The sequence below is a fragment of the Enhydra lutris genome, unplaced genomic scaffold, assembly GCF_002288905.1.
Source record: "Enhydra lutris kenyoni isolate GAN:26980312 unplaced genomic scaffold, ASM228890v2 scaffoldscaffold4, whole genome shotgun sequence".
In the NCBI taxonomy this organism is placed as follows: domain Eukaryota; kingdom Metazoa; phylum Chordata; class Mammalia; order Carnivora; family Mustelidae; genus Enhydra; species Enhydra lutris.
In genome coordinates, this window is record NW_019154088.1 from 44,805,313 (window position 1) to 44,822,040 (window position 16,728).

General features: G+C 35.4%; 1 protein-coding gene across 1 annotated transcript in view; it reads right to left on the minus strand.

The window, feature by feature from the left end:
* LOC111138987 (MAM domain containing glycosylphosphatidylinositol anchor 2) overlaps positions 1-16,728 on the minus strand; it is an 853,965-nt gene that overhangs the window by 476,410 nt on the left and 360,827 nt on the right. The window lies entirely within an intron of this gene.

A 16,728-nucleotide genomic window follows, 5' to 3' on the forward strand; every position in this document is an offset into this window, starting at 1 on the left:
CTCCAACAGTGGAAGGACTGTCCCCAAATGCTGGAGAACCTCTGTGACAGCGCTGGTCTCCAACAGTGGAAGGACTGTCCCCAAATGCTGGAGAACAGCCTGTCTGTGGAAATGAAACAATGCAGCCAGTGACTATACTGTGACTCTTAGAAGGTAAGTAAATATCTAGGACCCACATTCACCTGGAGTCAAGGGATATTCTGGTAACATATATGACCATCTCTGGGGATATTCTCAAATGCATCACTATATAAATCCACTCAATGAATGACCTTCAACTTTAACATGCATCAGAATCATTCAAAGACTTATTAAAATACATATTGCTGAGACAGCTGGGTGGCTCAGTCAGTTAAGCATCTGCCTTCAGTTCACAATCAAGTCCCACATCAGGCTTCTTGATCAGCAGGGAGCCTGCTTCTCCCTCTGCCTGCTGCTGCCCCTACTTGTGTGCGTCCTCTCTCTCTCTCTCTTTCTGGCAAATAAATAAAATATTTTAAAAAATAAAATATAATATAAAATAAAATATATATTGCTGTGCCCCACTGCTAGAGTTTCTGATTCAGTAAATCTGGGTTGGGGCCCAAGAATTTGTATTTGTAACAAGTTCCCAGGTGATGTTGATACACTTGTTTCATGGACCCCAATTTAAGTTGGATGGGCCATGCCTATAATGAGTACTAATAATAAAATGTGATCAAAGTAATGATCAAGTAAGATCATGTTCTGGCCATCAGGCTGAAAAGTGTGTAATTCCTAAAAAGGGGAGAAACTGGCACAAATGTTTCAAAAACACAGATGAGTAGAAAGGAGTACAAAGTTAGCAGTTTGGGAGCCATCTAGTAATCTAGTCCCTGTCCCCAAAGTCTAAGGGGCCTGAGCTTAGTCACTCAACTTCTCTAGCCTAGTGTGAGGAACTGCAGAAGAAAGGATAAGCTGTACTCAAAGTTTCATCAGAGTTTTAGGATTCTAATAAAATATAGGGGCACCTGGGTGGCTCAGTGGGTTAAGGCCTCTGCCTTCGGCTCAGGTCATGGTCTCAGGGTCCTGGGATCAAGCCCCGCATCGGGCTCTGCTCAGCAGGGAGCCTGCTTACTCCTCTCTCTCTCTCTGCCTGCCTCTCCACCTACTTGTAATCTCTGTCTGTCAAATAAATTATATATATATATATATATATATATATATATAATAAGGCACACCCATTCTAAAGAAATTAGAAATATAGGAATTAAGACTGTCCTTGGGGAATGCAATTATAATTAATTAACCACAGCTATTCAGAATAGAGATGTGCAAAGTCAGCATAATGAAGGCAAATTGTTAACACATCTCTGGGAATTGACTATAATGTGACTGAATGTATTAATATTAATAAACCTAAAGAAAGAATGTGCCAATCAAAACAGGAATTGGTCAGCCTTAGGAATGGAAAAATAAGCTTTCAGGAGAACAAACTGGCAAGTAGAATCTATTCAGGAACTGTCCAAAAAGGGGAATCTTTACTATTGGACTCAAACCTTCTAAGTTTCTCCTCCAATAATAGATTTGATGGCCTTCAGTGACCTCAGTTGAATGCCTTCGCTCACCAACATGATTTTCATTTGGCTTCTTCATTGGTTTGCCTACTGGGAGAGTGAACCTGGTAGACGAGAGCAATGTCCAATCAATTTGCCATTGCAAGTCTAAAAATGGGCACTCTGATCGTAATTTAGCTATCTATAGCTTACCTACACTGATTCATAAGTGGGACAATCTGCTAGGACCTGCAATTGCATTTCTCATTAGAAATGTCTAACCTGATTTTTGCATTGTTTGTACATGTATGAGTCTTTATGAGTTTAGAAAATGCAAAGTCATCCCTAATCTGCTTTCATTATACTAACACAACCAGGCTTATGAACCTGCAAAATGAGTATTAGAACCTGAATGGCCTTATTTACCAAGGCAAAAATGTGTCTCTTCAGATGACTACCTAGAAAGCAAGCCAGAATTCCCCAGGTGGTATTCTCTGCACTGTTGTGAGGGCTGGCTGTAGCCAATTTGCCTATAAACTCATGTTTTAAAATTTTAAACCTTCATCTGCTCTGCTCTATATCATTGGGAAGGACTAAACACTTGCAGACTATGTCTTCCAGACTCTCACTGGTTTAGCTAATGGCTTGGGAGTGGCATGAGACCAAATTACAGAAGAAAAAGGAAAGCCAAGTATGTCTCCCTCTTCTCAGTCTCTTCTATCCCCAGTGTAACTCATTACCTACATTAAATTTCTTCAGTTCTCAACTCAGAGTTTTAAATAATCAGAATGGGTTCTGTTTCCCTTGTCCAAACCTAAGTGATCACTATTTGATATAAGAATCTGGTAGTAACTATAACCATCTGTTCAAGAAGTAATAGGTGTGTGTTCATGGACACACACAAACACACATACACACAGTTTCACTTATAAAATCACATAAGTCAGGGGCACCTGGGTGGCTCAGTCATTAAACATCTGCCTTCGGTTTGGGTCATGATCCCAGAGTTCTGGGATCAAGCACCACATCAGGCTTCTGCTTGACAGGAAGCCTGCTTCTCCCTCTCCCACTCCCCCTGCTTGTGTCCCCTCTCTCGCTGTGTCTCTCTCTGTCAAATAAATAAATAAAAATCTTTAAAAATAAATAAATAAATAAATATCATATAAATTAATAAAAATTCTGGTTTGTAATTTTTGGCAAATATACCAGACAACCACACTATGTAGTCATAAACCGAGTGTGTGACTCATGGTGACTGTCAATGAACAATCAGAGGGAATCAAAATCTCAAGTAGACAAATGGTTGTGGGGGCAGACTTAGATTATGTCTATGTCTAATAACAATCAAAATATTTGTTTACGGTTTAATCTGTAAACATCATATCCTGAGAGAGCTGGTTTAGAATGCTTAGCAATATTCAGACTGATAAACATGGTGTTAGATAAGATGTGATCACAAGATTTACCACTTTGGTTAACTAACACATTGGCCAAGGAACTTACCTGGTTTCCAGGAAGGGGATCCAAATGTATGTGAGAAAAAATATCTCTAGATCACCCATCTTAATTCATGCACCCAAATTCCCTGTGCTTATGAAGTAACTAACTCTACCATTGGGTTTTCTGTTTAGACTCCAATGAACAACAGAAGCTATACTCCTTCAAAAGCTTCTGGGGTGCCTGGGAGGCTCAGCTGGTTAAGCATCTTACTCTTGATTTCAGCTCAGACCATGATCTCAGGGTCATGAGATGGAGCCCCACACTGGGGTCCATGCTGGGTATGAAGCCTGCTTGCTTCTTTTCTCCTTCCCTCTATCCCTCTGTGCCCCCCAACATGCAAAAAGCTTCTAGCAAAATTAACGAGGACTAGTTGGAAAAGCAAAGTTGAACATGTCTTAGCGTACACATTTTCAAACTCTGTTCTACTTTCTACTGATACTGATTTTTCCCTTTTCTGATAAAAACAAGGATCCATCATCTATATTTTACTTAAAGATAGGGTTTCAACTCTGTAGTTTGGTTTTAAGCAATGAATTCCAAGCAATGAATTACCAGGCTTTTGTCTGATACTTTGTGCATATGCTCCAGTCATGTGAGATCCCAATGTTGCACTATAACATCTGTAATTAAACATGTACACCATTGTCAAAAATGACATGGACTATTTAAACTTAGAATCTTCTCTGACTGAAGGGCTTTAATAGCTTCATATTATTGAGTCCCATTTCCCAAGTGTCTTTAAATCCTTGCTTGATAGTAAAGTAAGAACACACATTAAGTCTTCGAGACCACCAAGGGAGTGTTTAATGCATTCCTGCAGGCATTGAGGTATATGGCTTCCAACGGTGTCTACACAAGTCAATCTGAAGGTTTCCTTAAATGACTAATTCTAAGAGGTAGAAGGCATAGGCACAGGCAAACACAACTTCATATTTTTTAAAGAGAAGAGAATTAATTAAAATATTGAACAATTAGCCTAAAGTAATAATGCCTGCCACATTCACTCATTCGATAAATAACTGAGATCTTTTATGTGTAAAGCTTTTCTGTTTATTGTCCCATACATTTTATTCTCCACAAGAGGACATTTTTAGGGATTGTAAGAGGATGATACTAATAAGTGTATCAGTACAATAGCCATAAACTAGCACCATCCCAGGAAAATCATAACATATGTTCACTCTAAAGTGATAGAAAATGGGAATGCAAGACCCACTTGTTCATTTCTAGGAGTCCACTAAGTGATACAGGAAGCAGAAAAACAATATGATTATTCTATTTTATTATTTCTATCATCCATCCTTATCATTATTCAAGATTTTCTGAAGTCTTCCCTTCCGTGATTTTATTTGAAATAGCAAGAAGCTTACTATATCATTACTACTACTGTTGTCATTTTATACATGATGAAAATAAATGAAAGAGGGGTTAACTATTACTTCCATTCACAGGGCTAGAAAGTGGAGAAAGTGGCATTCGAAACCATGCAGTTTTGAGTTCAGAGCCTAAAATCTCACTCAACCCCCCAAGCAGCATCCTGTGTTGCATTCATCATGGTAAGAAATGGCCGGGTATTCTCGGACCACATAGAAATGACATTTAAGCTAGCCTCTTTGACCAAGCGAGGGTTTCAGGAAGAGGTGATAAACAAGTCATTTGTTCTATTAGTCAAAAGGCAGGGGTACAGACAAGTAAAAGGAACAACAAATTAAAATCTGTACGCAAAGCACTACAACTTTCTTTGAGATTAATGGTACAAAGCAGTCATCATATATGATAATGTGCCCTTTAAAGGCAACCCCTGAACATGCCCAGTGATAGTAGGAGCTATCTAATTTAAACGAACAGGGCCTATATCTTATGAATTGAATCATGTGCCCCCAAAAAGATATGTCGAAGTCTTAACACCCAGTAACTCAGAATGTGACCTTATTTGTGAACAGGGTTGTTGAAGATGTAATTACTTAAGATGAGGTCAAACTGAAGCGGGTGGGCTTGTAATCCAATATGACTAGTGTCTTTATTCAAAGACAAAGACACACACACACAGAGACACACACACACACACAGTGACAGAGGCACAGACTGGAATGATGCAGGTGAAAGCCAAGAACACTAAAGATTGACAGCCACCACCCAAAGCTAGAAGCAAGGAAGGATTCTGTGCAGAATCGCAGAGGGAGTATGGCCTGGATGACACTTTGATTTTAGAATTCTAGCCTTCAAACTCTAAGAGAATAAATTTTTGTGGCCTTAAGCCACCAGCTTGTGATACTTTGTTTGGCAGCCCTAGAAAACTAGTAAGATACACAATCATGAAATTCAGATGCTTGTACAATTTTGCAATTAGGGATCCTTTAGGCTAATCTTAGACATTAGCTGATGTAGAATTTATATATCTCATAAAATGTGTTTACATGTGTTTTATACAATAACCCATGTTGTGCCCCTGTGCTGTTTCAGAAAACTCCTTCCAAAATGATTGGCTAATAATCTATCTTCCTGACGGCACTGTATTCAAAATGGTCAGTTGTTCTAATTATACATGGTATCAATGCAAATGATCACTATGCTGCCGACCTGGATGCCTAAAAGTTAATCTTAAAAACCACAGACACCCAACAGAAATGACACTAATTAACGAAGGATTTTGCTCTGCTCAAGCTTATCCAACATCATTTAATGATTTCTGCCAAAGGCAAGTAAGAAAACAAGAAGGTGCCAGGTAGTATGGGATAATGTCTCCTCATGTACCATGAGAAGCAGAAAAAGGAAGAAATCAATGTTTGCTGATGGAAAAAGATAAAACTGTCAAGAAAATAAATGTTATTTTTAGGTTTTTGTTAAGACTTTGGCACTCAGAGAAAATCAAAATAAAAGATTAATAATTCCTAAAAAAAGAATTGGTTGAGTCATTCCTAATAACTGTTTTCTCATTTTTCAGTCCTGGAAATACTCACATTGTACAAGCACTTTCCCTGTGTAGTTTAAGTTAACTTTTTTCAGATCACAGAAAGGTTTTTATTCCATATTGATTTTTTGGAGGTGCCTCTGAGCATTTCAGAGAAAGGCAGTGATGGGCCTAATTCAGAACAAATATGTCATGTTTACAACCAGCACTGATATAGATTATTAATTACCGCTGATAGGATATTCTTTAGCATGGAATAGATGGGGAGTAGTGGGGCTTTCTATTATTGTACCGAAATTATTAAATTTAAATTTGGAAACTCAATGTATTAAAATCAATTTAAGGAATGATCCATTAGATTGGAGTTTGAAAATTTAGGTAAATCCAATTCTCTTAATGGGTATCTTTATGTCCTAGCCATAAATGCAGAGAATAAATTTCACTCAGTAGGATTACAAGCAGACAACTGCTATATTTATTGACATGCTGCCTTTTGAAAGTGGTAGGGGTGGATATAACTATAAATGACCATTTACATCATGTTGAACGTGCCCAAACAACTCATACTTTGCAAATTTATCTTTGTGCATATATGTCAGTACATATATGCAGTAAGTGTGTGTATGGATATATATGTATATATCCAAAGTCACAGCACATATATAATATAGACTCAAAAATAGGTCAATTAATTTGACTGTCACTCCACCATGAAAAAAAAAAATTCACTTCAGATTATGTTAAGGTTTGTGAATTCAGATTTGTTGACACTCCATAACTACTCGGAAAAAAGATCTTAAAATCTGAGGGGGGAAAAAAAAACATTGTGGGATCTCTACCATTTGGCAATCACCCTAGTTAAATAAAACATACCTGAAAACATGCCAATAGAAATATTATGCTAATAATAAAAAATACAAAATCCAGTTGGTCAATGTCCATGTAAGTATTCAAAACTTCTACAATAAAAGAACTGCAACTGTTTACCTTAAAATGATACATTTCAACTATAAACAACACAACAGATTCTCAACTATATGTTAATAGGCAGTATTGATTTCCATCTATCTCCTGGAAATGCCCTGATAATTTTAAAGTATTTATTTTATGTCAACTACCATAATAAAATAATGGTTATGATCTTAGCACTCCTATTTATAATACTTTTCATTAAAATATGTAGATTTCAAAAGAAGATACCTAATTTCAGACTTTTTTTTAATAAAGATTTTATTTATTTGACACAGAGAAAGAGAGAGAACACAAACAGAGGGGAGCTGCAGGCAGAAGGAGAGGGAGAAGCAAGCTCCCCACTGAGCAGAGAGCCAGACTACTGGACTATGTGGGGCTCAATCCCAGGACCCTGGGATCATGATCTGAGGCAAAGTCAGATGCTCAATCAACTGAGCCACCAAAGTGCCCATAATTTCAGACTTCCACATGATTGTATAACTACAATTTTGACTCTGTTTTGAGATCCATTTTGTGATCTGAGGATCAAATTTTGACCATGACAGGTAAAGCTGTCATAATCAAACAAACCTCAGTCTGTGTGTATAGTCAATCATCATCACATGAAATTCCTTGTGCATGGACTTATAAACTTTCACTGCTTAGATTTAATCCAAGTACAAGATGTATTTTTTTAAAGGTTTAGGAGAATAAATTATTAATATATAGTCTATACCCATGCTAATTATGTTAATAAGTGTCCTAAGAAAATTTGATTGAACATCATACCTTTGCTAATGACTTGTGACTTTCTCTTACAAGTCTTCAGGAAAAGTAGAAGTATAATAATTCTGATTCACAATTAAGCAACACAAGGTCAGCAGCAAGGATGAAGAATCTAGGGTTAAATGTGTAAATGTATTCCTCATTAGGTTTGAGTCCAGGAAATGGATACAGTCTTATAGAACTGCCCTGGGGAAAGAAAGCCTGAGATAAGAGATTACAAGTAGATAGTTTGTCTTTGCAATTAATCCTGGGGAAAGAGAGTAGGGAATTGTGAAGAGTGTTATAGAGAAGGAAGAAAAAAAACATACAACAAACTGTTGATGTGCTAGTCTTTGCTGAGAGTGACTGGGGCTCCATTCTACTGGGACTCTTGGAGGAACCATGTAGAATGTGTTACAGAACGGCCTAACCAAGGGGGCACATATCAACTGGATCCTACTCCCTAGTGACTGAAGAACCACTTTTCAAACAGCAGTCAGTACTCTGCTATAGAAAGTTTAGTCCTGTTCCAGAATCTAAAGTTGTGTGCTGTGACCCTCTTCTGAGGACTTAAGAATCCACAAAGCATCCTCATCCAACACCAAATCTGCTACCATTGTAGGATTGCCTGAGCCACAAAGCAGTTTACACTAGAACCTGGACTTGCTGCAGAGCCCTCTCTTGTTCTGACACTGATAATTTTTAAAGTCATGCAATAAAGTCACTTGGAACAATATTTCCAAATGTAATGTATGCAGCCTCTAAAATCCAAAAAAAAAAAAAAAAAGTCTACTATATGTGGGTCCTCTTTCTTAGAGGTATGGCTATGAGAAGCAACATCTTTTTTATAACCTTAAATGGAATGATCCCAGCATGCCTCATTGGGTTCCAAAAAATCTTTACCTATTTGACAGAACAGTAATATCTGGAATACTTTCTCACCCTCTGGCATGTTTATATCTTACTAGGCCATCCAAAGTACTTGTTATTTCCTTTTCAGGAGGTCAAAATGACATGATGTAATCAATATAATGTTTTAGAGTTTACTGAGACAATCGAGCTCCCTGTGCACTGTAACGTTACAAAGAGTGAGAGAGTTAATTTGACCAGGGCAGAGTAGTACATGTGAACTGCTGTCCATCCCACATAAAAGCAAACTTTAAAAATCTTCTGGATGAGAACTGAAAAGCATCCATTTGTTAGATGACTAGCTGCTTACCAGCTAATCTGCTCCAATGAAGACACACCTGACACAGAAGCAGCACTGATTTGATTGTTTACCATAGTCTAGCATCATCTGCCATACTCCACCTGGCTTTTTAGGTATCTTATACATGAAAGAAATTGGAACACAATAGAGATTACCACTCCTTCACTGTCAAAGTTTGGGTGGTCATACCTAACCTCTGAAATTTCTTCTGGGAAGAAGTACTACTTCTAATTTAATATCTTGGTTTGGGAAGGAAAATTTTACAGGATTTCACTGGTCCTTCCTACCATATTGACTTTGACTTACTCCACGCATCAGATAACCAATGTGGGGGACCCTGCCCATTATTAAAGATGTCCCTTCCAAATATGCATTTGGGAGTCTGGAGAAATAACCATAAACCCACTTCTCTGGGGCAGGACTCTGTTTATCATCTGGCTGCTTAAGCCTTCACTCTATTTTAGTATTACAAATCCATTGATTTCAGTGCCAATTGAATCCCTCTCTTGAAAAGCCCTCAAAAAGTCTTGGTATTTCTCTTTCTTCAATGTAAATTACTATGACAAATGGCCACAGGTCCCTTTGGAGATAGATACTATTCTTGGTGTAAGCTTGTAGTGATATTGGTAGATCTTTCCTCAAAGAAACCTGGCTTCCTTTTCAAACAATGAGTGTTTGCTCTGTGAATTAGCTTAGATTTGGAAACCAAATGAGTGATTGTGATTTTTTACTATAGTGGAAAATGTCAACTTCCCTCTTACCTCCTTTTTTCTATTAATATGAGTCAAGTACCACTTTAGTCAGCTACCCGTTTGATCCTGAAAGCCACCATAATCTATCATCCATCACAAAGCCCTGCAGATAAAGGCAACCTGGTTGCTACTCCAACCTTGATGCTCATTACACTATTTATGTCTACACTGAGTCTGTTGGTGAAGTGTTACCACCCAATCTCTGCCATTTTAGAATCCTATCATCCTGCTGATTTTAGAGATCCTGCTTCTATGGCAGCATCTCCTACTGGTCTCCCAAGGACAGTCACCCCTGAGCTTCTCGAAGATGCCAGCACCCATCTGACCAGATAACAAGAGTATCCTTTGTGAACTCTCTAAAAACAAGTATCATATAGTAAATCTGTGCTAACATTCCCACCTTCTCAAGCTTTCATTAAATACATTAACATTTTTTGAGTCCTTATCTGGAATATATGATAAATGTTTCTTATACGCATAAAGACTGTCCATGGAATTAAACAAAAATGAACTCTGAGATAACTGTAAACAAATTCAGGTCACCTAAGGAGGAAAAAATGACTCTCTGTTTATAATGTAATCCTCATGTAATGAGGATTTTCATCAAATTTTTCCATTAGATTTTTAAAAAAAATTCTTTGGTTAATGATGATATACTGGGAATAAAAAAGTATAAGCAGTTTTGGAAAGTGTTCAACCAAAAAAAGACTTCCTATGTTTTGTATAAAAATCAATGGAAACAAAACTACTCGAAGGTATGACTTCAACCATCAGAAAGACTGTAAGCGCTTCCTCCTAAATGAGCTATGGTGAGTACATTTACCCATGTAACCATGAATTTAAAGAAGATAAAGATCTCCAGGAGAAAAGAGTAGGTCTGTGCATATGTGTGTGGGAGGACAGACTGTGAAGTAGTTACTGACATGGAATTTGTGATTAATGTATGTTTGAATCCAATAAATCCTAAAGCCTTTCCCACAACCTATCCAAAGAGTCATTGTAAAAATATTAGTTGTTTTAGTTGGAGAATCTCTTACGTGATGTAGCAGACAGACCCAATCTAGATAGATTCATCATAGATGAAAAAAGTACATTGTATTGAATTCTATAAACCATGAGGAGTAGATGTGATGATCTCTGTTTAGATAATTGATTCTAATTCTGCCCATTAATTTGGACATAAATCCAAAAATCAAATACATCAGTTTTTCATGTGCATGCATTAATATTATTGTAAGAAATCTAACAGACTGAATCAAAATAATATGGAAATATGAACCAAGATGTACAAAATATTTGCAAAGGACAACACACAGATAGTGGTAATGGTTTCAAACTGAAAAACCTGTTAGGAAGGTTTGCTAGGATTTTCATTATGGTAAGTTTATCACTTTAAAATCTGCATACAAAATTAACAAGGATAAAAACATCAATAACTCAGCAACAGGCTTGGCAGTCAAGAATACATTTACATAGCAATCAAATGACTGATATGATCCCATTTTAAAATTGAGAAATGGTCTTATCCCTTTTTTTTTTTTTTTAATTTAAAAAACAAACAATCCCTAAGGATGAGCTGTAATAAACTAGCAGGCAATTTTAATGCTTCTTAGGGTAGTATTTTGGATATACATAATTATTTTTTAAAGAATGGTTTTCAAAACTATTTTAGTGATGAAAAATAATATTCAAAAGAAATCTCATCTAGAAAGCCAGCATATAAAACACATAAATGTAGAGCTATTTTGGTTTGATGATCATTTTCATCTTTGTTTTGTTTTGTCTTTGAAAACAGAAAGAAAGCCTCCCAAATATAACACCCATATTTGTTATTAAAACAAATTCAAAAACCTTTACATTATACTGATTACAACAGAACTGTCTTCCTGTTTGAGAAGTTTGAAATATTCAAAGTGTCCTACTGAGAAGTCCTTTGTAAAAGTTTCCCACATGGGAAGTTGACCACATGGTTTCATGGCAAGAGAAATGAAATGTAATTCAAATTTCAACATTTATTTGGGTGGGAGACATGAAAAGCTCATTTTCAACATCAAAGAAAGGGAAACATGTTTGAGGCCAGCCAAAGAAACACTGAAAAACAACAAAGGAGTGACTTGCTTTCCTATATAGCAAAGGATAAAGTAAAACTACAGAAATTAAAATAGCATGGCATGGTATAAGAAGAGGTAACTAGAATGATAGAATAAAATAATGCAGTTTTGTTCATGATAAAGATAGCACTTTAAGAACTTTTAAAAATGCTTTAATGTTTAACATTAAACATTATATAATGTTAAAATGTTTTTAAAAGTTCTCATCACAAGAAAAATTTTTATAACCATACATTAATTAGACCATATGTTAACCATACGTTAATTAGACTTAACTGTGGTGATCATTTCTCAATGTTTACAAATATCAAATCATTACATTTTACATATGAAACCAATATAATGTTAATATATGTTATAATGTTGATACAAGGTTAATGTAATGTTAATATAATAAACAATATAGTGTTAATATTATAATAATGTGTTAATATAATTTTCACTAATATAATGTTACACCTGAAACTAATATAATGTTCTATGTCAACTGTACCTCAATTTTCTTTAAAAAGAGAAAAAAAAAAACATTTTAAAGCTATAGGGTGGAATGTTAACTATCCTGTCTGGATCAGGACAGAGGGAAAAAGAGAGAGAACACTAGACTAATATTCACACTATGGACAACATGTTTCCTAATGATTAAATCATTAAGTATATAAGCAGCTATATAAGCTGTTATTTAAAAAGAAAGCATACAATGTACAATATACTGATATGAAAGAGATCTACTAAACTATGGACAAAATTCAGAAACCAAAGATGAAAAGATTTAAATGATTCATCTTTTTAAAAACAAAAATCTCTGGATAGAAGTAATATAAACAATATTAAAAGACAAATATGCTCTGGTAGATAAAATTTGCAATGTATTTTGCAGACACTTAAATTATTTTTATGGTGAATAAAAAGTCCCCACAGGTCCACCAGAAGACAAGCAGCTAACCAATAAAAAAAAAAAAGAGAAGTAGATAAGAACAATCAATAGATGAAAGAAGAAGAAATGATTGATACATGTGTGGGAATATGTTCAAATTGATTAGTAATTAAGAAAATGAAAATTTAAACATCACTGGAGTATAATTTACCCTCTCACATTAAATCGGCAGAAATACTAAAGATCTACTTATGCTAAGGAAGCAAGAGTCACCTTTAACTGGCTAAATTCCATTTTGAAGAAGGAAATTATCCCACAACGATGTTGGCATACATGTAATAAAGATGTACATAAACACATACACATTCCAGAAGTGTTCCCTAAATTATTATTTGTAACAGTAAAAAATCTATAAGTAATTCAATTTTGAACAAAATAGCAGCAATTACATGTGTCCAATGCGCACACAGAGAGTACAATTCATCCTTTGTGAGGCTAATGCTCTAAGTCAGTGGTTCTCAAATTTTAGTGTACATCAGAATCATCAGAGGGCTTGTGACAGTGCAGATCCCTGACCCCCACGCAGGAAAGATCTCCTGATGTCATGGGCATAAGAACTTTCATTTCTAACCAGTTCTCTCCAGGGATCACCCATTGAGAACCACCAGGCTGGATCTATACTTGCTGATTTGGACACAGGGCCAAGTGAAAAATTCTAGTCACAGGATAATACATTTCATTGTCTAATTTAAAAAAATGAAAATAAAGCATTAACCTATATAATCATATTTATGGAAATGCACTAAGAAAGGACTGCAAGACAATACATCCAACTATTTAATGTTAACCTCTGGGAGGTGGGTGGGAGAGAGATAGGAAACACTGAAATTAAATATCTCATTGTTTAAATCATTTACAAGAGAACTATATTCACAATTCATTTGGTACTGATATGACAATATTGAGAGAGTAGAGAGGAAGGAAAGAAGGAATAGGAGAAGGGAGAAAGGGAGGGAGGAAAAAGAAAAGGAAGAGAAAGAGAGTAGGTAGCTGAATCCTGAAATTATGGGCATCTAGAGGTAATACTAGGTTGGTAGGTTGTCCAACAAATCTTTACCTTCCTGCTTTCTTATCTCTCCATCTATCTTTATAATAAATCCTCATTAAATAAAGTAGTGTGAACATAGTTCTAGTCCTTGCAAGCTAAAAAAAAAAAAAAGGTAATTAGCAAAGATGTAAAGTCTCTAAGGAGTATTAAAACACAAAAAGACTGAAATTTATTTAAATGTATCTAATTTAAAGTAGACATAAGCTAAGAACCATTTTTTTCAATCTACTTATTTTCATACTTACATATTCAATACTAAACCTTAGAGTCTTAGTATAAATTACTTAGAAATTATAAAAATCCAGCATGTTTTATTATGTGTTGGCATCATGCTTATTACATGCCAAGTACATATATACATGTGTGTATATACATAATACATGTACCTATATATTTACAATATACATTTAACTCTCAAAAGGAGTCTACGATTCAGGCATAATGGTTACTGTCACCCCTTTTATATCACCCCTTTTATACAGATAAGAAACCTGAGGCACAGAGAACAGAGAGGTTGAGGAACTTTCCAAAAGTCACTCCAGCAGGCGCCATGGATCCAGGGTTCTACCCAGGCAGTCTAAGTCCCACACCATGCTATGGAACACAGCATAGTACCGTTTTCTCCTTCATTTAGTTCCTTTGGGTACAACAGTACTCAGGCTATCACGCATTGCCAGATGATATATTTTTGAAGAAAAAAATTTTTTTAAATCTAGAAAAAAATGCTGCCTTTGATTACTTCTGGAAATGGAGACCTTTATGATTCTCGTTGCCAACAGAAAAGGCAACAGATTGAAAAATCTCCTGAAGAGCGCAGTGAGGAGCTCCTCCCTCCCCCTGCATTCCCAACTATCATCATATTCAGATTAGACAACACAGCAAGAAGGGCATTCCAGTTTCATGATCCCAGGCAAGAAGAACCATCCTCAGGACCAGCTGCCACCAACATACCCTTTAGTGTTTGGCTAGGATGCCAAGGCCCAGCTGTTCTGTCAGCTTTCTTTATACAGTTTGTTGACAAAGAAGAGGCTCAGTTAATTTTTCAAACAGGCAATATAAACTGAAACTGATTCACCTGCAAATACCTGAATTACTTCTGGGAATGAAGAAATAACAATACTAAAATAAATTTTTCGTAGGGTCAGAACACATTGAAATGGTTCCAGCCATGGAATTGCTTAGGAAAAAAAAAAAAATAAGGTAATAATCTACTCCTTTGTTCCAGAACTTATTTTGGATCAGCCAGACATCAGAGATTACAGTCCAGATTGTGAATCATTACAGAGAAAATAAGAAATTCCTAGTATTAAGGGAACATAAAGATGGAGATGAGGGAGAGCAGAACAGCAGGGATGACTTTTAAAAAAGATAAGAAGTTTTATTTTTAAGCAAAATTCGTAGTTTAGAAGGTGCTAAATTTGGCCCATTCGATACAGGAATAATGGAAACATTAATGACTTTTCTCCTGCCATAAACCACCTCTTACATGGCAGGTTGTGGGTTCTTTTAGGTTTGTATGGAGACTCCTATTTTGACCCCAACTTTTTGATTCTGGAATTTTTATTCTATGTATATCAATAGAAAAATTAGAATCAAATCATCACAACACTAAATTTTCTTTGAGATAATATTTTTGAGTTACTGCTATCAATTTTAATTATTTTCACTGGACTCCATTGCTTCCTGTATAAATATTAAAATAAAAATCTTTACATACCAGCTTGTCTGTATCAAATTTTAATAACTATCATTTCTTTTTAGGTTTAGCTTTACAATCATTTTTTTTCCTACCAAGTCTAATCATAATGGGTCAAATTTTGTAGAACTCAATTTTATTAAGACAATTTTATTCATAATCAATTTTCAGTTAAAAGCAAATGTTATAATTTGCAAATTAAGCCACTGTGAGTTTTAATTTTTAATATTATTTTTAATAGTTAATAACTATTTTAACAACTATTTTTTCTAAGATTATTTTGCTAACAGCATATCATTAAATTTTATTAAACATATTTTACCATTTTAGTTCTAGTCACGGTCCTATCTATCAACCTATTGTTTCATTCTGTAAAGTTCACATGATTATTTTTATTTGTTGCTCAGGTCAAAATGGTAAGGTTCAACATCTTTGAGTATTACGAGATAAGGATGGTAGGAGCAAAAGACAAGATTAAAATGATGAGCTCATAAAATCTCCACATCGCTCTTTACTTTCTTCTATGTAGTGGTGTTAGCTGGATTTTCTTTTTCTTCCCGCAACACTAAAACTTAAAATATGTAACTCTGCTACCAGATGAGACTTCTTTTCCATTGTAGTTTCTGTGTTGACTACCGGTGAATATTTTGAACGAGTCAGGTTAAATACATGACAATAAGAATTGGCAGTTAGTGACTAAGAAATCCTGAATATTCTGCATTGTATCAGAATTTAATTTTTTCATCATAAAAATCACATTTCATCACAGCCTAACTATATTACCTTCTACCTAACCCTTTCTTTCATGCCTACAAACTTTTTTCTGTTCATTATTCATAATTTTAATGTCTTTGAAACTCTCAATTTCTGTTCCTGCTACTAAAATAGCTTATGAAAGCTGTAGCAGATGACCCTGAACAACAAAATGCATACACCTGCAAACATTTGTTTTTTAAGCTTTCTATGGATATAATGACTAGGAATAAGGAAAGTACATGTGACCTCGTGCACCACATTCTTCTGAACAAATGCTTCCTCAGCTGCAATTATGTCATCATGAAATCATGCTCCACATTCTAAAATAAACTCATTGCCATATGAATTGTTATCTGACTGAGATATTTTTGTAGTTGTCTTTTAACAGCTTCCTTAGAAGTGTCTTCCAAATTTCTCATAATACCAAAACAAAAATTTCTTTCTTCCTTCATCTTATCTGAGTATGTCAAGCATGAATGTTCAGCAATCACCCTTATCCTACATTGCACACACAGTTACTTAAATTTCTCACACACACACACACACACACACACACACACACACACACACACACACACAC